The sequence below is a fragment of the Monodon monoceros genome, unplaced genomic scaffold, assembly GCF_005190385.1.
Source record: "Monodon monoceros isolate NGI ecotype Baffin Bay Population unplaced genomic scaffold, NGI_Narwhal_1 Super_Scaffold_19, whole genome shotgun sequence".
Lineage (NCBI taxonomy): Eukaryota > Metazoa > Chordata > Mammalia > Artiodactyla > Monodontidae > Monodon > Monodon monoceros.
The window spans coordinates 20,482,664-20,508,427 of record NW_021703775.1 but is presented as its reverse complement, the minus strand read 5'-3'; the positions used below and the strand labels follow the sequence as shown (position 1 = coordinate 20,508,427).

General features: G+C 36.1%; 1 long non-coding RNA gene across 1 annotated transcript in view; it reads right to left on the bottom strand.

The window, feature by feature from the left end:
• LOC114900357 overlaps nt 1-25,764 on the bottom strand; it is a 50,753-nt gene that overhangs the window by 1,819 nt on the left and 23,170 nt on the right. The window contains exon 2 of the long non-coding RNA XR_003794831.1: nt 7,271-7,438. This is a non-coding gene — a long non-coding RNA (uncharacterized LOC114900357). The remainder of the gene's footprint in view (nt 1-7,270; nt 7,439-25,764) is intronic.

The following is a 25,764-nucleotide window of genomic DNA, read 5'->3' as shown; positions in this document are numbered from 1 at the left end:
TTCCTTATTGAAAGACAGAGCTGGGGGGCAAGGAGAAAGGGGGGGCATTGCCTGCAAAGACATTTCAAACATTAGCTGCTTAGACCAGAATGTGCTTTGTGAGGGAAGGGGTCTTTTTCTTTTTTCATCCTCCCAGCAAAGCCTAATACCCACTCTACCTATTGGAGTCTGCCAGTGGACAATTCAGTAGCTTCAATTTGTACACTATATCAAAAACTCCCATTAATCTCTTATATTCTATGGCTACCACTATTTTATTATTTTCCTTTGTGTCATGAATCTCTCAACTTATACCTGGCAGCAGAGTTGAAACCGAAACTGACATTTGATACCAACAAATACATTGGCTAAAACATTTCCCCCAGGTTACCAAATCAGAAGAATACTCAGGCTCAAAAAAATTCAAAGTCACTTTTATAAAGCTTCCCAACTTTAAGGTTTTTCTCTCAACTGAGTTCCAGAGGGATTTATGCTTGCAAGCTTTATCTTCCTGAACAAAAATTATTGCAAAGTAAGCAGTATCTAAACAGCGTGTACAGAATTGAAAGAAAAACAAACAGAAATTAGGATAACTAAGAAATGAGACTTTCAGGGAAAAAGCTAAGCTCATATGTTATTCAAAGGAAAGAAAGCAGTTGGTGTGCCTCTTCAGGAATATGAAAGAAAAACAGAGCAGTATGCCACACCAGTAGGAATAAAATAGTATTCATAAATGTCCCTGATGCTTACTTAGTAAATATGATCTCTTTTGTTCAATTTTAAAAGGTAAATTTATTTAATTTTAAATACATTTTAAAATTTAATTTAATGACACACAGCATTTAAATTTACATAATATAAAATGCTGTTGATAGGATATTTGGCTTATTATCAATAATGTTCCCAAACATCATTTATTATTAAAGGTGGATTTCCTAAGCAACTTGGCATGGGAGCATTCTAATTAAAAATTAAATCAATATTCAAATAAGTATAATCTAATAATCATTGTAATTCTCTGAAATACATTAACAGCTAGAAGAGTATCTGGTTTTATCACATTAGAAAAAAATCTTATCATCTTTATAGTAAAACTACAATGAAAATACGCTCAGAAATTATCTTTATTGGAAGGCTATCTGAGTAATACTTTTGAAGTAAAGTGGTTGCATGTGTGCCTTTTTCTTCTTAACAGAAGGTAGAAATTACAACAGTGATAAACCAGCAAGGGAAGTAAGGGGATCCAAAGAGTAAAAGAAGGTTTGGGGTAGGGCTGGAGCAAAGGGTTTCTAAAGTCCCTTGAAGTCTTCAAACACAGTGATTTTAAGAACCAAAAGAGTTCTTAACCTAAATCATCAGAATTACCAAAGCAAGGATATTTTAGGTGAAATAGGGCAAAACAATTAATGAGGGCATAGAGACTCTGGATCCAGACTACCTGAGTCCAAGACCCACTTCCACCAGTTATTAGCTCCTGACTTTAGATAAGTTATTTATCCTTTATGTAACTCAGTTACCTGATGAATAAAAAAAAGAATTAGAATATCAACACTTAAAGGGTCATTGTAGGGATTAAATGAGGTAATACATGTAAAGTCCTGGGTGGCACCTGACACATAATAAATAGTCAACTGACTTAAGCTGTTATTTGGATGTTAAGCTGCCATACATTAGGGGACTGAACAGGGTCAGAGTGATAATCCTGAGCCTGCTGCTTAATCCTGTGTGACTTTGGACATGTTATTTAACCACTCTGAACCCCTACCTTCTCATCTTCAAATAAGGTAACTCAGTATTTATGCCACAGGTTTCTAAGAGGGTTAAATGAGATAATGAGGGATGAGTTCATGACTAAGGAGTCAGGTTAAGTGTGGGCTCCCCCAAGAAGGGACACATACACCCCAATTGTGACATAAGGCCTTGGTAGTCTCTGCTCTGCATTTAACAATGACTTTTAATCATGTACTGCCTTTTTGCCCCTAAGCTTATAGCTTATTGGAAATATTTAAGAAAACGGTATTCTTTTTTTTTTTTTGCATGAAGTTAAAAGCAAAAGGCAGTGCTTCCAAAGGTCTCCCAGTGATATGAGTTGGTTTGTCAAGTACTGCAGCTTTCAGGCACCAAAGTAAAGGGGTCACATGTCTTTATCTCATTTTCTTGTCTGGGTGAATTTAGTTTATGAAATATAGTCAAATGCAAGTGAGTTAATTGCCTGTGCCTCGTGGAAAAGAAATGTAAAGGATCTTGCCCTCTCTGTTTTCCCCCTCACACTACACTCCTTAAAATGGTGACATCATTTAGAACAAGATGCACCTTCTACTAGCTATGGAATATGGCAACAAGTGAAATGACATTTGATCATAGCTCTAAAGACCAGTGTGTCTCAAACCAGACTGACACAGAAAACGCTAGGAAGAGAAATTCTGACCCGGGTGTATGATGAGGCTTTGACTTGTCTGATCTGACTGTTAATGAGTATAATTCTGCGTCATCTGTGTCATTTGGACACTTTCTCTGCAGAGGAAACACAGCCAGACCTTTCCTCACAGGCCAAGTGTCGACCAGGGGAAAGGATTTCAGCTGGTACTGACTTGGACATGTTTCCAAACAGAATCAAAGCAAACCCATTGTGGAATTTGGAAGAGAACCCCAATCTCTGCAGTCTTCCTTGGGACTTCCTCCATCTGTGTCTCCCATTGATGTGTTCAGGTACATTACACAGGTGAAGGGAGGGGATAGCTTTATCCAGAGGATTTAGGTATTAAGCTAGCCTTAGCAGAGAGCAAGGTGGCAGAAAAATGGATAAGTCAGAGATTGGCAAATTCTGCTTCTCTCATTTACAAATACGAAGGCAGTGTCTCAGGCCACTGCTTCTGCCTGAATCACTTACACTTCACCTGGCTAAAGTCTTTCTCCTTTGATGAGACCTCTCTCCACACCTGACCTCCAAGCTAAGTTAGACCTTATGTCTATACACTCCGTGTCGTAGGCAGAAATCTAAGATGCCCCCTAAGATTCTCATCTTAACATCTATGTCATGAATAATCCCTGGGACCTTTGAACATGATGAGGTAGTCTCTTCTGTGACGAGGTTCTGTTCCAGGGCACAATCCACTTTGAGAAGGTAGATTCTCTTGAATGGACATGACCTAATCAGGAGATCCCTTAAAGGGACCAGGATCTTCCTGAAGAAAGATATTCAAATCACGTGAGATACTTGGCATAAGAGATTATCCACTGCTGGCTTTGAAGATGGAAGAGTCCATACGCATTGCCTAGAATGTGGGCTGAGAGAGGCCCCAGTTTACAGCCAGCAAAAAAAAAAAAACAAAAAAATCCATGATCCCCTTTTTCCTCCAGCTGTAAGGCATTGAATCAACCATATGAGTCTGGAAAAGAATCCTAACTCGGATGAGAATGCAACCTACTGCTGCCTTGATTTAGTCTTATGAGACCCTGGGCAGAGAACCTAGTCCTGTCACGTCTGGATTTCTGACTTACCAAATGGTGACCTAATAAGTGGTTGTTGTTCTAAGCTACTGAATTTTTGGTAATTATGCAGCAATACAGAACTAATATGCTCCCATAGGGTCCTGTACTTACCTTTCAGAAACTTATCTAAGCTCTGTGAAGGCAGGGACCCTATCTTTTATTCACTCTTCTGTCCCTAGCACCCAGCCTAGTGCCCAGAATATACTAAATGCTCAATGAATACTTGTTAATGAATAATTGCATACATTAACCCATCCTTTTAAATCACAGTATTTTCAATTAAATAAATCAAAGTATTTCTATCATGAAGTTTGAGAGGGATGCTGTTTTAATTTACATTAAATTATATTATTTCCATCGCTTTTTGTGATCTAATGTGTTTTATTGATTACTTTAATTCATTTAAACAAGACAACAAGACTGAGACCATTCACATGCAGAGTCAAGAGGCATAGCCATCATCTGTGGAATTCATCCTGCCCACTCCTTGTTTACCAGCCCCTGAGTTCTGCCCTCAAGTTTTGAACAGCATACTGCATGCATGAAAAATGAGTTTCCATGGGTGCTCCAGGGCACTTGAAGCAAAATGATATATGATGTTTCCCTTAAGAAGCCTTTTATTTTCTCTCCCTTTCCCTCCCTAACATTCCTTTCTCATCTGCCCTGTGATTGTTAACTCAACCACACCAATGTATATCTACCTTCATACCCTCAGCCCTGCCACTGCCCAAACCTACTCTACATTGTCTCTGATGGTGGGATTGTCCTCTGTGTGACCTATGATATGTTCGCTGCATGAAAAAATGTCATTTCATCCAAGATCCATGTTAAATGCTGACTCTACTTTAAAACTCTCCTAGGACTTCCTTCATCTTTATTTTATATATGGTACTTCTGTTTCAGTGATGCCTATTCTATAAGAGAGCTAACTGTTTACACACATATGAAATCCCCTCTGGACCATGAGTCCTTCAGGGTTGGGAACAAGCCCCCATACCCAGCCGAGTGCCAGTTCCAATTGTTTCTATATTCACCTATCTTTTTACCTTTGAAAATGATTTAAGGCTAGACCTTCAAAGAGCATTGATGTGTTAAATAGGGAACCTTGAAAACAGTAAGACTTACTCTCTGTTTTAAGGGGAAAACTGTTTTGTGACACTGAGACCTTTACCCACTTTTGAAGGAGGCAAAAGAATGGACATTGGTGAGTCTTGTCTGATTTCATTCATGAGACTTGGGTCCCGTCAAAACTTCCAACAAAAGCTTATTAGCCTCAGGAATATATTTTAAACGTCAAAAAATACAGTGAGGGCTTCCCTGGTGGCGCAGAGGTTGAGAGTCCGCCTGCCGATGCAGGGGACGCGGGTTCGTGCCCCGGTCTGGGAAGATCCCACATGCCGCGGAGCGGCTAGGCCCGTGAGCCATGGCCGCTGAGCCTGCGCGTCCGGAGCCTGTGCTCCGCAACGGGAGAGGCCACAACAGTGAGAGGCCCACGTATCGCAAAAAAAAAAAAAAAAAATATATATATATATATATATATATATATATATATATATATATATAGTGACATTGCAATATTGCTATGTTATATACCTGATGGGGATCAGGCAGTGAAATATAGAGACCAGGGAGATAATCATGACTTGATACAGATGGACATCAATGTATTTGGGCATGCAACGTGGAACAAAGGTTTAATTTTATGTTTTTCTAAATAGAAAAAGCAATTTTATTGAAAAAAAACTATATAATTTTAACAGGAACTTACCATGTGTCAAGTGCGTTTCAGGCTTTATTTAATTTAAACTTCATGGCACATCTGAGGTAGGTAAATGATATTACTTCCATTTTATAGGTTAAGCCAGTGAGGCTTGGAAAGTTATAATTAGTCCAAGGTCACATGGCTAGTCAATGTCAGGGCTGGCACTCAAACCCCAGGCTGACTATGCTATCTACCCATGGGAGGTGAAAAAGATATAACTCTACACTGATGCAGTGGGGTTCCCTGGGTTCCTAAGTCACCTGGTAAAAGACAAAGGACAAGGGAATCCCAGCTGGAGTGCTGCTTTATGGAATCAGATGCTTAATAAATTGTACCCCTTACCCAGTAAAGAGAACTTGGATTAGCCTCTCTGGGCTAAAAATTGTCAGAGAATAAATACTCCATTCTCCTTCCACTGTTCCAGTACAGGGTTTCTCAACTTAGCTTTATTTACATTTTGTTGTGGGAAACTGTCCTGCACACTGTACTCAACTGAAATTTAGCAGCATCCAGTGCCTCTACACACTAGAAGCCAGTAGCACAAGTAATGACAGTAATGACAACGAAATTGTCTCCAGATATTGCCATATATCCCTGACTAGGGTGGGATCAGGGTGGCAAAATCACCTTAGGTTGAGAACCACAGTCCAAGTAGAACAAGCACTGAAACAGGAATCAAAAGATTTGGGTTCAAGTTCTCCTGCAAATCCTATCTTTCTGAACCTTGGTCTCCACATCCAAAAAATATTGTATGTGTTCTCTCTAGATCCTAGGACTCCTGTAACAGCAAAAATACAAAATTAAAATAAGATAATGTCTGTTAAAAGAGCAGCAGTATGAATAGTATTATTTTAGCTCGCTCCAAGAATTATATAGAGTTTAGAAAGAGCTGTAATACGGGAAATGCACTGGACTGGATGTTGGAAAAACTGGCTTCTGTTCCTTGCTCTGCCTCTAGCTGTGTTTCTTGGAAAGGTCACTTCACGTCACCTTCCTGAGACTATAGTTAAAATGTGTATTATTATTGTCATTATTGATATTATTATTAATTTGCCTTGAAACTTTCCTTCTTCACACAGCAGTGCCACGTTTCTTTCGGAAAATTATTTTTCCCTCACTAGATGTAGCCACAGTGGGATGGTAAACCCAGGTGCTGCCCCCTATCACAGAAACCCAACAGGCAGATCCTTCCTCTCATCACCTCTGCATGGTCATGGGGCCAACATGTGACCCAGGCTCAACCTATGTGCTGCTCCTGTCCAGAGCTTTGTTTCCTGATCAGGGGAGACATGGATGGAAGTCTTGCTTGAATCCCACTGCACCCTTCCTAGGAGACTGTTCCTATGGTTTTGCCTTCTTGCCTTCCGCAGTTGCCTTCTTCCATGCCTGCTTCTCCAGTTTTCCTCTCAATTCCATGAACTCCTCATATCTTTCTGGATCAGAGCATGCTGATTGACCCTGATTATGTGTTCTCCCCTTCTTCCATAGGAATAGTACCCCAATTTTTAGTTTGGCACATTGCCAGCAAGAATAAAACTTTTATATCTCAGGTTCTTTAGGCAGGTAGGTTGAGCTGTATGATTCAGTTTTGGTTAATGGAGTGTAAGCAGAAGTGATGTGTGCAAATTCTGAAAAGTGTCCTCAAGAGGAAAGGCCATGCTATCTTTTTTCCTTCTTTTTTCCCACTGATTGGAAGGTAACCATAATGACGGGAGCTCCAACAATCATCTTGGACCACAAGGTAATCTTGGGAATGTGGAAAATTTTCATGGTAGAAGGATCTTGATTCCCTGACCAGAGCACTATGCCAGACCTGGATTGATTATTTCTAAAATTTTTGAACTTGAAGGAAAGAAACCTTTGTCTTGGTTACTAGGGTTAGTACCTCTGTTCCTTGCACTGATCCTAATGAACTCACACTTTTGCTTCAGTTAACCCTGGTTATTGTCTATTGCTTATGCCTCTTTCAGGTGACAGTGATCGAAAATTCAATTCAAGCTGGCTTAAACAATAAGAAAAAAAAAAACATCTGCTTACAAAACTGCAAAGTTGTGAGGTAGCCCAGGCTTCAGGCAAAATTCAGTCAACATTTCATACAGTGTCACTGGAGATCAAGTTTCTCTCCCATGCTCCTCTCCAGGATTTCAACTTCACTTTCAATTCCCATATGTTGCTTCCTTTGCAGCTTCAGCAACTCTTCGTGAACTGGTGAGAAAGGTTGAAGCAGTTTAATACCTTACATTTTCACTCCTCCTCATTGGGGAATAACAAAGAGTCTCCTGCACAATAGTCCCTCCAAAAAATGAAAGAGGCTTGCCTTCAAAAAAAAAAAAAAAAAGGAAGAAACCTCAGGAATATATCTTCTCATTTGAATGGCTCTCACTAGCTTAGGAGCCCATCCCTGAGCCAGTCACTGTGGACAGGGGATTAAAGATATTGATTGGCTTCTATTAATCAGGCCCCAGTCCCAAGACTGGAAAGTGGGTCATTCCTGTAGAAACCGTACAGCTTAGAAGAGGTGAGGTGGTTCCCAAAGCAAAAGATACACTTACTTATCTATAAAACAGGAATAGCAATATATATCCTGCCTACCTGAAAAGTTTAAGATGATTAAATCCAATAATTCTGGTGAATTTTTGAAGATTATGAATTACTACATAAATAGGAGTTATTATTATTGGTATTAGACTGCATTGGTCTCTCTTATATGTCTTTTTCCATTAAATTTTCTCAGAGTTTATGGCACTACAGTTGACCCTTGAACAATGCAGGAGTTAGGGGCACAGGCCCTCCATGCAGCTGAAAATCCACGTATAACTTAGAGTCAGCCCTCTGTATCCATTGTTCCTCCATATACAGGATTCTACATCTGCAGATTCAGCCATCTGCGGGTCGCATAGGACTGTAATATTTACTATTGAAAATAATCCATGTATAAGTGGACCCACACAGTTCAAACTCGTGTCGTTCAAGGGTCAACTGTACTTTTAGAGTAACAGCAATCTACAGTTTTATAGACTTCCTCACTTTTTGAGGGAAAACATTTATAATATTATAATTTAATCCTTTCAACTACAAATTGAAAACATCTCCTCCATTTCCTCCTATTGTAGCCTTATAGCTACAGCAGTGGCATGGTCTTTATTTCCTTTAAAACTTTAGATGTGAGTCACTAACTCAAAGTTTTTGAGATAAGAATATAACCAGAAAATAAGGATGAGAAGGTGCTACTGCCCTCTACTCTTTTCCCCTTTTTTTAAGCCCAGACTGTTCATTTAAGATACAATTACAACCACATTACACATGGAAATAAAAGTCTTCAATGACTTCCCACAGCTTTGGGGTAAATGCTAGCGTGGCTCGTGTGACCCTGCATCAAGTGACCCTGGCTACCCCTCCACAACATCTCACTCTCTCCCCTTACCCTGTCCTCTGTGGTCAGTCATATTGAGCCCCTCTAGGCTCCTCACTTGTGCCTCAGTCTCCCTTGACCCAGGACTCAATGTTCCCCATGCCTGTGACACCCTTGCCAATCACAGAGCACCTACCAGCACCACCAACAGGCCCACTAATTTGTTACTCCTACTTCCAGACTTAGCTTAGATATCATTTTCTCAGGGCAGCCCCCACTTTGGAGCCAAGCGACCTAAGAGGGTCTGCCATTACTTGGCTCATTATCATATTATGTTTCTACTTTAAAAATCCTGGTCATTAATTTTTTAATGCCTGTGTTTCCTAATATTTCCCCTAAACCTCTGAGTTCAGAGGTTATTTATTTTTCAACACTGTATCCTCAAAGTTTGCATAGTATTCAAAACATAATGGTACTAAGAAAATATGTATTGAATCGGTTAATCAACGAATCCACAAAGGCTCATAGAGTTTGTTTCTAGAACTCAGAACTGTAGTAAACTACATAAGAAAATGAAATATCACAAATGGCCACTTACTAACAGTTGGAAAAATGAATAGGCACTTTGAGAAAGCCTTCAGAGGATGAAGAATAGTTGAGCATTAAGTTATATTTATGACAACTTCAGTTTGATGTGCTGTGTGTACATCTGTGACCCTTACCTTTTAGAATTTGAACCTGTTACAATTTGTTTGATTTCACAATGGTCTCATCTTTAAAAGTGATTTTTTTTTCTTATACAAGGGATTAAGGATTATTTCTTCTTTTGTTAACATTTATCAGCATTTCCTGAGATAACTTGATAACTGCCTGGGCTCAAAGTCTCAGTGCCTATACTCACTCAGTGAAATCTTAAAATACCTACAATTCAGCAAACCAAATCTAGTCCTGGGAGGTGAGGATCCATGTCTTGGTTCTTCTCTCTCAGGCCTCAATGGAATGGGGGGTGGGCGGGTTGGAGAAACACAGCAATGAGACAAAGGTGGGAGGTAGGAACAAGCAGCCCAGAACAGATCATAAAGCAACTCTGGGATGTTAAAAGATATTGAAGTTGCCATCAATTTCAGTTCAATATAAGATAGTTTTTCTTTGTCAAAGCTCTGCCTCTAAAATGGGACATAAGAGTTTCCTAACACTAGGACAGGAATTTAACAATGATGGATGGATGTTCCTAAAAAACAATAAAGAGACAATCTGAATAATAAGGTTGACTCTCAGACTGATTCTTCAGAAGTCTCTTGTGAGCCTTTAAATCTACTTTAAAAGAGTAGCATTTTAAGTTGATTTAGTGAGATGGCTAAAACTTAATTAGTTATCAAATAATTACCTAATGGACCTTTTTTGAGGTATAAGGTTGAGCTACATCTCTAGCTGCAATGCAATTAATTTAAAATGTTATAAGCCATGAAAGGTAATCACATCCTTATGAATCAACTAAGGTAGGAAGATAATATTTAGATGCTGCACTGACACCAAGACACCTAAAGCAGGTTAATTGGGTGGCAATTAGTAAGAAGAGTGCTAATCACCATATTAGTCTTCTATTATGCAAATGAAATTACATTTCAATTAACAGTTAAGAAACCAAACAATTCAAAATGTATGGGCAATAACAGCAATTGGCATGTTTCATAGAAGCCAAAGAAAAACTCTCCGGAATGAGATAGTTTAATCTTGCTCTCAATTCAACAAGATTGGTATCATTTTCCCACTTTTTGCATGAATTTAGAAGTACAGCCCAATATTTTAGAATTGACACCTGCCATACCAAAGGTAATTTATAATAGTATATTCCAGAATTATATGTGAAAGAAGAAACTCATTTAGTTGTGTTCTCTCCTTTATTAAGAGGAAACTAGGACTAAGAAAGCATGAATGACTTGACTAAGTTCAAATGGTTAGTGACAAATCCAGATCGAGATTTCAGAGTACTGTTACATGAACACTATATGACTGCCAAGAGTAAAACATTAATTATCATCAATAATAGAGTACAAATTTTAAGAGTCTGGCATTTGGAGACATACCTATCTGGGTCTTTCACTTACTAGCTGTGTGACTTTGTGCAAGTTACTTAACCTCTCTAAGCTTAAATTTCCTAACCTGTAAAGTGAGGATAAGAGTACCCACTTCATTCTATTGGAGGTGTTTATTGAAATAAATCAAGCAGAGTTTGGCTCAATGACTAGCATATAGTAAGCACCCTCAAAATATTACCTATTATTATTAGCCCTGGTTTTATAAGAGAATGCACTGATATAATTTGAGGGCCTTAGAAAAGTAATCCCTTTCCCTCCTAGGAAGTCATATTGCTTAAAATCTTCTCATTAAAGATTTTTTTTTGATTATTAATTAAGTGAAAATGTCTTTGGAAGCAATAACGCTGCACTCTATTTTCAGCTCACACCTTAGCAGAAATCAAGGTGCTAATGGTAACTAAAGACAAGGGTCCAGTGACTTCAGACTTCTGGGATAGAATGCATGAGTGACTCAACAGGCAAGTAAAATGGGGTACAGAGATGTTGAAAAGGGAAATAGAAGCATACAAAGTAAATGTTACTGTCTTTCTCATTTTGCCAAGGATGTCTCACTGGGAAAATCTAGATCAAAAACTTGCCTCTAGGAGTACAACCACTGACATGGGAAATATCAGGTTTGGTGGTTTTGTTTTCAAGCTGTGTAAATATAAGTAAAGATAAAGAGTGATTTTAGTTATTTTGACCAATATAAATTACTTGGCTAAAACCACACACATTTGAGGCAAAGGAAATCGGGTTGGTCATGCTTCTGTTTTTGCCTGAATTATCAGTATAAATACAATTTCCATTGTTGGCAGGGATCTGATGTATTATAAAGAACTCTGCCCATGAGTGAAAGTGACAGAGGAGAAATAAGCAGCTGAGGCTTTGCAGTGTTTTCTCTGCACGTGTAGGAAAGCAGCCATTTGAAAATCTTGTAAAAACCATGGCTTACATGATTGTAACAACGGATCAGATTCAAGAAGGGAAAGAGGGAAGTTGGCTCAAAAACTCCTTAAAGAAAGTAGCACATTTTGAATAATGCATCTATAACTACATTTTCACTCAACATTTACATTGCTCAAGGCCAAATAAAACTGGAAGTTTTAAATGTAGTGTCAGTAGGATTCACTGGTGTTTACTTCCCTGACTTTATTCTACTTTTTCAGCTTTCTTCAGATCCCACCTCTCACCCTCAGTTATTCTTCAGATTCATTCAGTTTGCCTTATGCCAACTTCATCTCTAGAAATACACCATATCAGATACTCTGCACAACTTTCCTGATTGAAACAACTAAAAAGACCCTAGGGTGGCCCCATGATTTCTGCTTCCTGATACTTATACCCTTGTGTAATCTCCTCACCTTTAGTGTGGACAGGATCAGTGATTTGCTTCTCACCAAAAATCACTTCTGTGATTATGTTACATAAGATTGTAACATTCATGTTGCTAGGAAACAATTTCCCTTGCTGACTTTGATTAAGTAAATAGCCATGTCGAGGAGATCCATGAGGTAAGGAACTGAGGACTGTCTGTAGGCAATGACCAGCTAGGAAGTTAGGGCAACCTGTGCTTGAAAACCAGCAGGAAACTGAAGCCCTCAGTTCAGTATCACTCAAGGACCTGAGTCCTGCTAATGACCACAGGAGCTTAGAAATGGGTCCTGCTCCAGTTGAGTCTTCATATGAGAACTTTGTTGACAACTTGATTGCAACCTTGTAGAGAATTCATCTAAGCTAAGTTTCTCATGACCTACAGAAACTGTGAGATAATAAATGTGTGTTGTTTTAATCCACAGATAACTGATATAGTCTATTGAATAAATTATTATAAAAATTATTTTTTAATGTGTTGCTGAGTGTTAAAAAGTAAGGAAGCCACAGACCTGAAAAACAAAGTAAAAATAAAAACCTTAGGAGATAAACTAGCCTTAAAGCCAGATTTCACTGTGAGGATTTCATACCCTCGAAATGTTGAGTTTTGCTTTGACTATTGCATGGGGCACTGAGGGAAAAAACAAAAAACTAAAAAACTCTAGGGATTTGTCAAATAGGGAAATATAATTTTCCTTAACAAAAGCTAGCTATGTCTGCATGTAAGGAAAAATAAGAAATAAGCAGCCAAAAAACAAAGAAAGAATACAATAAGGAAAACTGTTTTTCTCAAATTTGACACTTAGTGGAATAAATAAAACAAATAATCACTCCTGGAAATTCATAACTTCAAGCCAGTATTACGTGGGTTTGGGGCCTAAATTTATCTTACTTGTGTAGTCCAAAAAATCTCAATTTGGTTTAAGGTAATCAGGATAGGTTAGTCAACCAGAAGATAGAACTGAATGTTAATCCTATTAAGTGAAACTGAACTTGAACCTAGGCACTAAGGAATTGCAGTAGATAAAATTCTGAGGAAAATAAGCAGTACACAATAAAAAATTTTACAATAATACATAAGGAAATAAAGTACAATGAGGGAGAACCAGCAGAAACAATATCAGTGCAAATAGAAACACAAAAACTGCAGGCATAAGTATTTTCAGTTATAGAAATTAGATAATAATGTTTAATAAATTTTAAAAGACTATAAAAACTTGAAAATATAAACAGAGAACAAAAAAAGTATACAAGCTATTGGAGAAATAAGAAAATAGATTTTATAGAAATGAATCACATTAAACATATTAGATGAAGAGAGAATTAGTGAACTAAAAAATAACTCTGAATAAATATGCACATTGCAACCCAGTGAAGAGAAGACAATGGAATTAGTGACATAGAAAATAGAGTGAGTCAATCTAACCTATTATCATGTTATAAAAAAATTAGTGGGATGCAATTAAAGCAGAACTTTAGAAAAATGTATGGCCTTAAACTCTTAAATTACAGAATAAAAATGTTTCAAAATTTATGAACCTAGCATCTAGTATGCGAAGTTATAAAAATTACTTCAAGATAAACCCAAAGAAAGTAGAAAGAAAGATCAAACACAAATTCAGTGAAATTAAAAAAATAAACATATACTAAAAGGATCATTAAATCCAAAATAAGTTCTTTTTAAGAGATAATAAGCTTGATAAAAATCCTGGAAGTTGATCAAGGAAAAAGAACAATACTAGGAATAAGAAAGGGCACATAACTATAGATGTTGCCAGTGCTACACATGTAAAGAATATGTAACTCTCACATTTTTCCAGGTGATAGAAATGGAGGAAATGCTTCTCTGTTCACTGTTATGAGACTAAAATAATTTTTATACCAAAACCAAATAAGAGCACAACAAAGAAAATTATAGGCCAGTCTAACTCATGAAGTTGCAAAATTCCTTTGAAAAATATTGAAGCATTGAAGATAATACATCATTAACAAGTTAGATTAATTTCAGGAATCCAGGAATGATTTAATATCAAAAAACTGAAGAAGCTAGTTCAACATATTAATATATTAAATGAGAATAAATATGTAAAAACCTCAGATTTTGTGAAATAAACTATATAAAATTCAAAATCCACACATGACAAAAATCCCTGAAAACTGGATGGAAGAGCATTTTCTTAATCAGATGAAAAGCATTTCCAAAAGCAAGCACATAGAGTTACAGAAAACACTGTGGTTACTAGCATGGGGGGAGGGGCAGGATAGGAGTAGAAGATTAAGAGGTATAAACTACTGTGTATAAAATAAATATGCTACAGTGATATATTGTACAGCCCACGACATATATCCAATATTTTATATTAACTTTAAATAGAGTATAATCTATAAAAATTTTGAATCTCTATGTTGCACACCTAAAACTAATATAATATTGTAAATCAACTATATATTCTTCAATAAAAAATAGTCATTCATAGCAAACACACCACAATGAGATACACTTTACACCCACCAGACTAACAAAAAATTACAAAATCAACAATCCAAGTGTTGGCAAAGATGTGGAGAAATGAGAAAACACACAATACTGATAAATGTACAAATTATAATTATTCCAGAAAACATTTTGACATTACCCACTGAAGCTGAGTATGTTCATACTATAAAAGCCAGTAATTCCACTCAGATATATTCCTTAGGAAAAAAAAAATACTGCATCTAATAAGTATATATCTTAGGAGAAAATTTTGCATGCATGTATCAAGTGATATACACAAGAATGTCCATAGCAGCAATGTTCATAAAAACAAAAACTTGAAATGATTAAAATGACCACCAATATTAGAATCAATAATTATCTTGAATATTTATTCAATGGAAAAAGTGAATCAACTGCTAGTACATGCATCAACTTGGCTTAACCTTAAAAAGATGTTCAGACATAATTTTTTTTTTTTTTTTTTTTTCGGTACGCAGGCCTCTCACTGTGGTGGCCTCTCCCATTGCGGAGCACAGGCTCCAGACGCGCAGGCTCAGCGGCCATGGCTCACGGGCTCAGCTGCTCCGTGGCATGCGGGATCCTCCCGGACTGGGGCACGAACCCGTGTCCCCTGCATCGGCAGGCGGACTCTCAATCACTATGCCACCAGGGAGGCCCTAGCCATAAATTTTAGACACTGTTGAACAAAACAAGCCTATAATACATACAGTAATAGATTTTAAAACAAGCAAAACCAAACAATTATTGTTTAAAGAGCCTACATAAGTGTTAAAACTTGTAAAAAGGAGTGTGAAAATGGTTAACACAAAATCCATAATTGTGGTCAAAACTCCAGGAGACGGGGCGAGAGAGTTACACAGGAAGCTGTAGATACAAATAATGTTCTGGCTCTTAATCTGAATAATCAATACTAGACAGTCAATTTGGAATTAGTTTTAAAATAATAAAGACATATTTAAACCTCTTTTATAAGTTCAATATATTTTAAAATTTTAGAAAGTTGTTCTAAAGTTGAATCCACCACCCTTTGGGACAAGTTGCACTCTTCCTTCCCTGACCTTCCTCTTGGGTTATGTTTGTTTCTAGGTGCTCAGCTCTCTGAGAATGTAACTGGAGAGAAGACTTGACATGATTCCAGATGTTCCAATAACCTGACTGTCTGTGGGCATCATGGCCATTTCCCAGAAACTGTTGAGGTGGATGAACACCAAAGCTGCCCTCTGGACTCTGGTGACTTCCTCACTCATGGCAATGGTGTGCCCTGAACAAAATTCAAAGAATGTCTTTGTCCCCTGTGTACCTATACTCTGCCCCTTGGGATATCAACAGTGTTGCTTTGCCCAGTGAGTTTTAGTGCAAATAACACCTGCATTTTGTGCTAACATCCCCTCCTTAGAGTTCTACTCAGAATCCATGGGGTGCCTCAGGGGAACTATCTGAATCCAAAGAACTGAATATACTGATTCCCTTGACATTTATCAGATTAACTCCCTTTTTCCCTGGGATACATTTTCTTCTCTGACAACACTCTCTTCTTCCATCAAAAATGCCCAGAGCTTTCTAAATATTGGAACAGAATAAGTCTTTTATTAAAAATAGAAACTTGAAATATATGCAAAATACCCTGATCCATTATTTTCACTAATAGAACATCAAAAATGTTCCAAACTTCAAAGAATATGGAATTATTGAACTTAATTATGGTATATCCATATAATAGAATTTTTCCACATCAGTATTAGGTAGGAGAGTTTAAATAAATTAAAAGTTGTCAATCATACAGTTTTAAGTATAAGTGCAGTTTATACAGTATGAAATCCTGTTTGTATGGCCATGTGTGTGTGTGTGTATGTGTGTACATGCAAGTGTGTGCATGTTTGGAAGAATGCACACAAAGATATTAACAGTAGTTATTTCTGGGTAGTGAGATTATGGGTGATATTTACTTTCTATATAAAATATATAATTAGTTATTTGATTTTTAAGTTCTCTTATGACTGTAACATTTCTTAAAGCTATGCAAGTCGAGCTGCAATTCATACAATCTGATTTATATATTTGGCCTTAATAAACACATAAAAATTAATGTTGGACGTGCAGGCTCAGCGGCCATGGCTCACGGGCCTAGCCGCTCCACGGCATGTGGGATCTTCCCAGACTGGGGCATGAACCCGTGTCCCCTGCATCGGCAGGCGGACTCTCAACCACTGCGCCACCAGGGAAGCCCTATCTGACCATTTTTATTAAATAGATGAAAATAGTTGAAAGAAAAACTGATAACATAAAATTCTAAATTGTCAATCATATTCACCTAAAGGCCTACAAAAACCTAATTTTACTGTTGCTGTATAAAAAACCTGATATTTTTCACTATTTACTTAAAAGACAAGAGACAATCAGTGAAAACACTGAGATTAGAATGAAAGCATTGTTTCTACTTTTTCTTATTTAAAAAGAACAGTTATTCATAGCACAAAAAATATTTTATTGATTGTGTTAACATTGATAATCAGGTGTTTTGCCATTTTCAAACATACAGAAAAAAAGAAGAAGAATGGTAAAGTGGAATTAAGCATATCTCCTGTATAACAGTCTTGCCTAGCCAAGACAATTTATGTCATTAATATTGCTTTTTATAATTTTTCTTTATTCTTCCTATTTTTTTGTTTCATTCTAGCAAGATCTTAATCAAGTCAAATATAGAACTCAAAAGATTCTAAAGAAAAAACATAATTGCAAACATTCAAATACATCGTTCTCAGGTCAGGTAGTTCCAAGGATAAACTGAAAAACTTGCAGCTACACATGGACATGTTTGAAATTGTATAAGAATAAAAGGTGCTTATGAACCTAGTGGCAGGGCAGGAATAAAGATGCAGACAGACGGTAGAGAATGGACTTGAGACACAGAGGGGGAAGGGGAAGCTGCGACGAAGTGAGAGAGTAGCATTGACATATATACACTACCAAATGTAAAATGGATGGTTAAGTGGGAAGCTGCTGCCTAGCATAGGGAGATCAGCTCAATGCTTTGTGACGACCTAGAGGAGTAGGTTAGGGAGGATGGGAGGGAATCTCAAGAGGAAGGAGATATGAGGATATATGTATACATGTAGCTGATTCACTTTGTTGTACAGCAGAAACTAACACAATATTGTAAAGCAATTATCCACCAATAAAGATATTAGAAAAAAAGAATAAAAGGTGCCAAGTTAAAGTAGAAAGAGAGAAAAATGAAATAAACTAAACCAAAATAAAATAAAGGAATTGTGGATCTTTGCCCATTGATGTGTGTTTAAGTAAATACATACATTTTGTACTAGTATATTAGATGTTTGAGCCAAGCAGGTGACAATCGTCCATGATCCACTGAAAGCCCTGCCAGAATTTCCCATTAAACTCTCAGTCACCATACACCAAGTATCAAAAAGGATGAAGCTGTACATTTTGTTTCCTAATTTGTTATTCCCCCAAAACACAGCACACAATGTGCACCAAACATGAATGTCTAGTAATCGTAAAATGACCTAATTTGTCAACATATGGGTAAACTTATCAGAGAAATACGTATAATTAGGGAAATAAAACTTTTGCTCCACTGATTATAAACACATAAGCATTAAAGTATAAATTAATAAAAATAAATAATACTGTTCTCAGTGTCTCCTGACAGCTACAAAACATAAACTGAAGCTAATTTAGATATAGGATATGTACTCCTATAGTTTTAATTTCCAGTTTTAAGGAAACATGTTTTTAAAAAATAAAACAAGCTATAAGATGTTCAGTTTGGATCATAGTCAATACTTACACAGAAAAATCATTCCATATTTACTAAACCACTCAACAAAGTCTTATTGTCATACAGAGGGTTTTTTTCCTCTAGTACAGTGGGGAAGGCAGATTGTTGCAAATATACAGATTGAAGTCTGTGACATGTATAACAGGATGAATTTTTTCTTGCTCACTTGACTCCTTTTTTTTCACTTTTCCATCTCCATTGCTCTCCCACTCAGTCATTTTTGTCTGTTTGTGAGAAACTATATTTGATAAGATAGAAAAAGAACATAGAAAGTTATGGTATAAATAGTGGCTAATATTAGGGAGAGAAGCATTGTTTCTCTTGCAAATAATTCTGCTGCTCTCTTATCTCCCTGGTGACTGGAGCACGGAGAAGGGCAGGGGTTTATAAAAGATTATATTTTGACAAGATGGAAGCAAAGGAAGAGAGATCTTAGAATGGAACTCAGAGATACCTAGCTAAGATGTAGGCATGAAATAATACAATATTTTTCCTAGTTTTGGATCAAATATTGCAGACATGATTGAAGACATCAAAAGCCTAATCAGAAATAAATAGCCAAGACAAAAATTAATGGGGAATAGGCAGAGAAGTCAGGGAGGGTCCCTTGAGGAAAGAGTGTTTCAGCTAAGACCTGAAAGATGAGAAGATCTCATTAGATAAATAAGACAAAATGCTCTTTTGCAAAAGTTAGACATGATTTAGTGAAAGACAAGTTCTGAAACTAAAAAAATGCTGGGAGTTAGGGAGACAGGCAAAAGATGAGGTCACTGAGTAGGCAGGGGTAAGCCCATACAGTGCCCTGAGGACTACATGAAAGACTTTATTCTTCACCTTGAGAGCAATGGGAAGATTTTGAAGATGGTAAGAAGGGATGTGACAAGATCATTTAGATAATGGTTCAATATGATCATGCCACCAGAGATGAAGAGTACTACAGATGGATCTATGAGTAGAGGCAGGTAGGCAAAGTGGAAGGTTATCGTGTTGTCCAAGAAAGGTAATGGCCACTTAACACTAAACGTGTTAGCAATAAAGATGAAAAAATATAGACTCAACAAGTATTTGGAGGTTAATTTGATCAGAACAAGTAGTGAATTGGGGATATGTTGTAAGAGAAAAGGGAGACAAGAATTTAGATGAATGCTGATGCCAGTGGATAAGATGGGGAAAACTAGGCCAGAGTAGGTTTGTCAAGGAAATTTTCAGGACAAGCTTGAATACACTGAGTTAAGATGCCTTTGACATAAGATATCCAAGTAGAAATGCAAGAGAAATCTAAATAGAAATTCTGGGGAAGAATATGCAGGTCAAGATTTGGTGGTACAAGTCAAGAGTGGAAGCAGTTAAACTGGGAAATGTTTGAGATCTGGGACATGGACACTGTCCAGGTGGCACCTGCAGAGCCTGATGTTCAGACACCAAGTAAGAGGTCAATGGGAGAAGAATACAAGAGTCTCAACACAGGTTCTACCTTCTCTCCTTATCCCTTCTGCCTCCCTACAATGTCCAGAAGATCCTGCCTGATCACTATGTCTGAGACTTCCAAGGCATTATTGAAAAACTAAGTCATCATTTAATTCACCTAAAGTTAGAGGTAGGACTCATTTACTAAATCAAAAATTTGAACCAAAACTGTACAAGAAATTCAGTTAAGGACTGTGGGTGATAAAAAGATGTAATAAAAGCAAACATTTGATGAATTGGGCGATTGGGATTGACATGTATACACTGATGTGTATAAAATTGATGACTAATAAGAACTCTGCTGTATAAAAAAATAAATAAAATAAAATTAAAAAATTAAAAAAAAATGCAAACATTTGGTGAGTTCCTCTATGAGACCCACTATTCTGAGTAGTTCATGTATTAACTCATTTAATCATCCAAACAACCCCATGAGGTAAGTAAAATTGTTCTGTCCATTTTACAGATGAGAAAATGGAGGAATAGGGTGACTCCATATCTTGCCCAGCTAGTGAGTAACAGATCTATGATGTGAAACCACACAGATTGGCTTTGGACCCATACTTTTTAATTACTACACTATCATGTAAAATAAGACCTAATAGGTCTTATAATCTAGCTAAGAATATAATAAATAAAAAATGTAAAGTGTAAAATAAAATTGCAAAGCACCTAGTTACTCAGATCTAGGAAGCTCTAGAGATTTGTTACAGGTACTGAAATTTAATTTCTCAAATGACTACAGATATGTCAGTCAGGTTAGGCTAGGAAAAGCTGCAATAACAATCAACTCCAAAATATCAGTCATTTAACAAAGCAAATGTTCATTTATTATTAACACTACATCTCCAACATGAGTCTGAAGGGGAGCTGTCCTCATGATTATCACTCAGAGACCCAGGCAGTCAGAGGCTACATCTTGAATTGGACTTCCACACTCTCTCAGAAGGATAATAAAAAGTGGAAACACATACACAGACTTTTAAAATATCCACCTAGAACAGACAAACAGATCGCTATAAATCTTGATCATTTCATTGGCCAAAGCCAGTTATTACATGGCCATACCTAAATTTAAGGGGATGGAGAAGTGGAAGTGAAGTATTTTTCAATATCCCTACAGACTACCTTACTGGACTCACCCTAAACCCTCATGGTAGTGCCTCCCATTGCTAGACCACCCACCGCTGAAGAAGAAAGAAGATGATGATTCCCATGCAGAGTATTCTATTTCACTTCCAGCCACAACTCGAACAGAAGATGTCAGAGAACCATCATCTGGTTAGGTGTCACTGGAGGTCAGGGAAGTTCATCACAAAAGAAAAAAAGAACTCAAGGCTTAATACTGAATATCAATTCAAAGACAAGAAGAGAAAGACAGGGACAGTAATGAAAACGAATTATTAAGATGCCAAAAGCAATAATAAATGCATCTAAAAGGTGTTTTTCAGTGACAATGATAAAACATATTTTACTGTTGCCAGGGTCCTGAGGAAGTACTGAAGTAGATTTAAAGGAAAGAGGAACCCAGACTGCCTGATACTAAATTTTATGAGGGAGAAATTGCATTCTAACATACCATTTCTCAAACTTTAAAAATCAGAGATATTTGAAGAAAAGAGTCCTTTCAACTTCTTATTATCTTGGGACACATTGTCCACAAGTACACAAGGATCAGAGCTTTACTGAACATTACGGCCTGTGGTCCCTTCTACCATCTAGTACCAGGAGGTCAGCAAATAATCATGATGTAACATAAATGCTAATTTGCGACTAGGAGAAAAGTTGAATTAGACTGAGCAAGTGCAGGCTATAATTTAAAAATTTAAAGTTTTGTCTTATAATAAACTTCAAAAAAGCAATGTTAGAGCTCAAAACCATTGTGACAGAAATAAAGAATATATTTTATGGACTTATTTGTAGGCTGGGTATGGCTGAGTTAAGAACCTCTGAGCTTGAGTACATCTCAATAGAACCCTCCAAATCTGAAAATCAAAGAGAATAAAAGGCTGAAAAAAAAAAAGAAGAGAATATATAAATCTTGCAGAACATCTACAAAAGGTATAACACACATACAATGAAAGTACCAGAAGGAGAAGAAAGGAACAGAAGAAATATTTTTAATATAATATAATAGTTATATTTATTATATATAATTGATATGTATGGACTACTTCATGCAATGACAGCAGAATATGTATTCTTCTCAAGCTCACAATATAGACCAAATATTGGGCCATAAAATACACCTTAACAAGTTTAAAAAGTAGAAAACATACAATGCCTATGCTCAGACCACAATGGAATTAAACTAGAAACAGAAAGATTAACTGGAAATTCCAAAATACATGGAGATTAAGCAATACCTGTATTAGAAAAGAAGAAGAATCTAAAATCAGTCATCTAGTATTCCATCTTAGGAGACATGATTAAGAAGAGCAAATTAAATTCAAAGTAGGTAAAAGAAAAGAAATAATAAAAATCAAAGCAGAAATCAATGCAATTGAAAACAGGAAATTAACAGAGAAAGTCAATGAAACCAAAAGCTGGTTAAATGAAAAGATAAGTAAAATTGACTAGCCTCTAGCCAGGCTAACCTAAGAGAAAAAAAGAGAGAGGACACAAATTACTAATATCAGAAGTAAAAGAAGGGATATCATTACAGATCCCACGGAAATTAAAAGGATAATAAAGGAATGTGAGTACTCTATGCTCACAAATTTGATGAAATAAACCAATTTCTCTGTTAAATTTAACAAAATATGTACAAAATCTATTGGAAGAAAACTAAAAACTCTCATGAAAGAAATCAGAGAACTAAGTAAATGAAGAAGTATTCCAAGTCCATGGATTAAAAACTCTCAAAATTTTCAAGATGTCAGTTCTTTCCAAACTGATCTATAGATTGAATACAAGCCCAATCAAACTCCCAGAAAGTTATTTTGTGGGTATTGACAAGCTGATTCTAAAGTGTATCTGGAGTGGCAAAAGACCCAGAATACCTAACACAACATTGACTGGGAAGAACAAAATTGGAGAATGGACACTACCCATCAAAACCTACTATTAAGTACAGTAATAAAAAGTACACTCCTGAAAGATAATGTGATAGAAAGCCAAATGACCTTGGCTATGACAGTAACTTTTCAGATACAATACCAAAGGCAGTATCCATGAAAGAAAGAATTGCTGAGCTGGGCTTCATCAAAATTAAAAATTGCTCTGTGAAATACAATGACAAGAGAATGAGAAGATAAATTAAATACTAGGAAAATTATTTGCAAAACACATATCTCATAAAAGACTTATCCTAAATATAATGAGAATTCTTAAAACTCAACAATAAGAAAATGAACAACCAAATTAAAAAATGAGGAAAAGACAGACACTTCAGTAAAGAAGAAATAAAGATAAAATGAACTAGTGAATATAACAAAAAAGAAACAGACTCACAGATATAGAAAACAAACTAGTGGCTACCAGTGGGGAGAAGGAAGGGGGGAGAGGCAAGATAGGTGTAGGGGATTAAGAGGTACAAACTATTATGCACAAAATAAATAGGCTACAAAAATATATTGTACAACACAGGGAATATAGCCAATGTTTTATCATAACTATAAATGGAGTATAAACTTTAAAAATTGTGAATCATTATGTTGTATACCTGTAATTTATATACTATTGTACAGCAACTATACTTCAATTAAAAAATCAAAGAGAAGATATATGATATAAGGATGAAAAATAGACATATGAGGACAGACTCTACATTATATGACATTAGGAAAATGGAAATTAAAATAACAATAAGGTACAACTACACATATATTAAATGGCCAAAATCCAGAACACTGACTACTCAAAATGCTGGCAAGATGTGGACAAATAGGAAGTCTCATTCATTGCTGGTGGGAAGGCAAAATGGTACAAGGATGTTCACTGTCATCACTTTTATTCAACATAGTACTAGAGGCCTCAGACAGAAAAACTAGACAAGAAAATTAAATAAATAAAATGCATCCAAACTGAAAAAATAATCTTTATTCACAGATGACATGATCTTAAAAGTGAAAAGTCCTAAAGATTATGCACACACACACACGTTACAACTAATAAACGATTAAAGCAAATTTGCAGCAGCAAAATTAATGCACCAAAATCAGTTCTGCTTCTGTACACTAAAATGACCAAATTGAAAAAGGAATTAAGAAAATACCATTTATTATAACATGAAAAAAATAAAACAATTAGGAATAAATTTATCCAAGAAGGAGAAAGAGCTATACCTTGAAAATTATAAAACATTGCTAAAAGAAATCAAAGACAATACAAATAAATAGAAAGAAATCCCATGTTTGTGGATAAGAAGACATAATATTGTTTAAATGTCCATATTATCCAAAGTGATGTGTAGATACAATGTAATCCCTATGAAAATCTCAATGGCATTTTTTGTAAAAATAGAAAAAAAAATTCTAAAATTTGCATGGACTCTCAAAGGAGTCAAAATAGACAAAATGATCTTAAAAAAATAAAAACAAAGAAGTTGGAGGCATCATATTTCCCGACTTCAAAACAGACTACAATGCAACAGTAATTAAGATGGTGTTGTACTGTCATAAAGGCATATATATATATATATATATATATATATATATATATATATATGAAACAGAATAGAGAGCCCAGAAATAAACTCTCATAATTATGGTAAAATGATCTTCAACAAAGGTGCCAGGAATACGCAATGTGGAAAGGACAATCTCTTCAACAAATGGCTTTGGGAAAACTGGAAAAGAAATAAGTCAGACCCTTTTGTGACATCATATACAAAAATTAATTCAAAATAGATTAAAGACATAAAGTAAGACCTAAAACTATAAAACTCCCAGATGAAAACATAGCAGGAAACCTTCAAAATATTGAATTTGGCAATGATTTCTAGCATATGACACCAAAAGCAAAGCCAATAAAATGAAGAACTAGAAAAACGTGACCACATCAAATTTTAAAACTTATGCACTTCAAAGGAATTAATCAACAGAGTGACAGGCAGCATACAGAATGCGAGAAAATAATTGCAAATCTTATATATGATAAGGGGTTAATATCCAGAATATATAAGTAACTCCACAATGACAACAAAAATAATCTGATTAAAACTTACCAGAGGACTTGAATAGATATTTTTCCAAAGAAGATATTAAAATGGCCAATAACCACATGAAAAGATACTCAACTTCACTAATTACTAAGGGAATGCAATTCACAATCACAACAAGATGTTGCCTCTCATCCATCAGTAGGGCCACTATCAAAAGAACTGAAAATAACATGAGTTGTCAAGGATATGGAAAAGTTGGAATCTGTGCGCACTGTAGTTGGAGGTGTATAATGGTGCATGGAGGTGTAAAATGATATGGAAAACAAAATGGAGGTTCCTCAAAAAATTTTTCTAAATAATTCAAAGCAGTTTCTCAAAGAGAAATTTACACATCCACAATAGCCAAGAGGCAGAAGCAATCCAAGCATCCACTGGCAGATAAATGGATATAGAAAAGGTGGTATATATATATATAATGGAATATTACATAGCTTTAAAAATGAAGAAAATTCTGATGCATACTACAACATGGATGAGCCATGAGGGCACTATGCTAAGTGAAATAAGCCAGTTACAAAAGGACAAATACTGTATGGTTCCACTCATAGTAACTATTTAAAGTAGTCAAAATCATAGTTACAGAAAGTAGAAAGGTGGTTTTTAAGGGCTAAAGGGGAAGGAAAATTAGTGTTCAGTGGGTATAGAGCTTCTGCGTTGAAAGATCAAAAAGTTGTAGCGACCTGTTGTACAATAATGTGAATATACTTAACACTACTGAACTACACAATTAAAAATGGCTAAAGTGGCAAACTTAGTATTATGTATTAAGATGACAGATGAGAAATGAAAACATA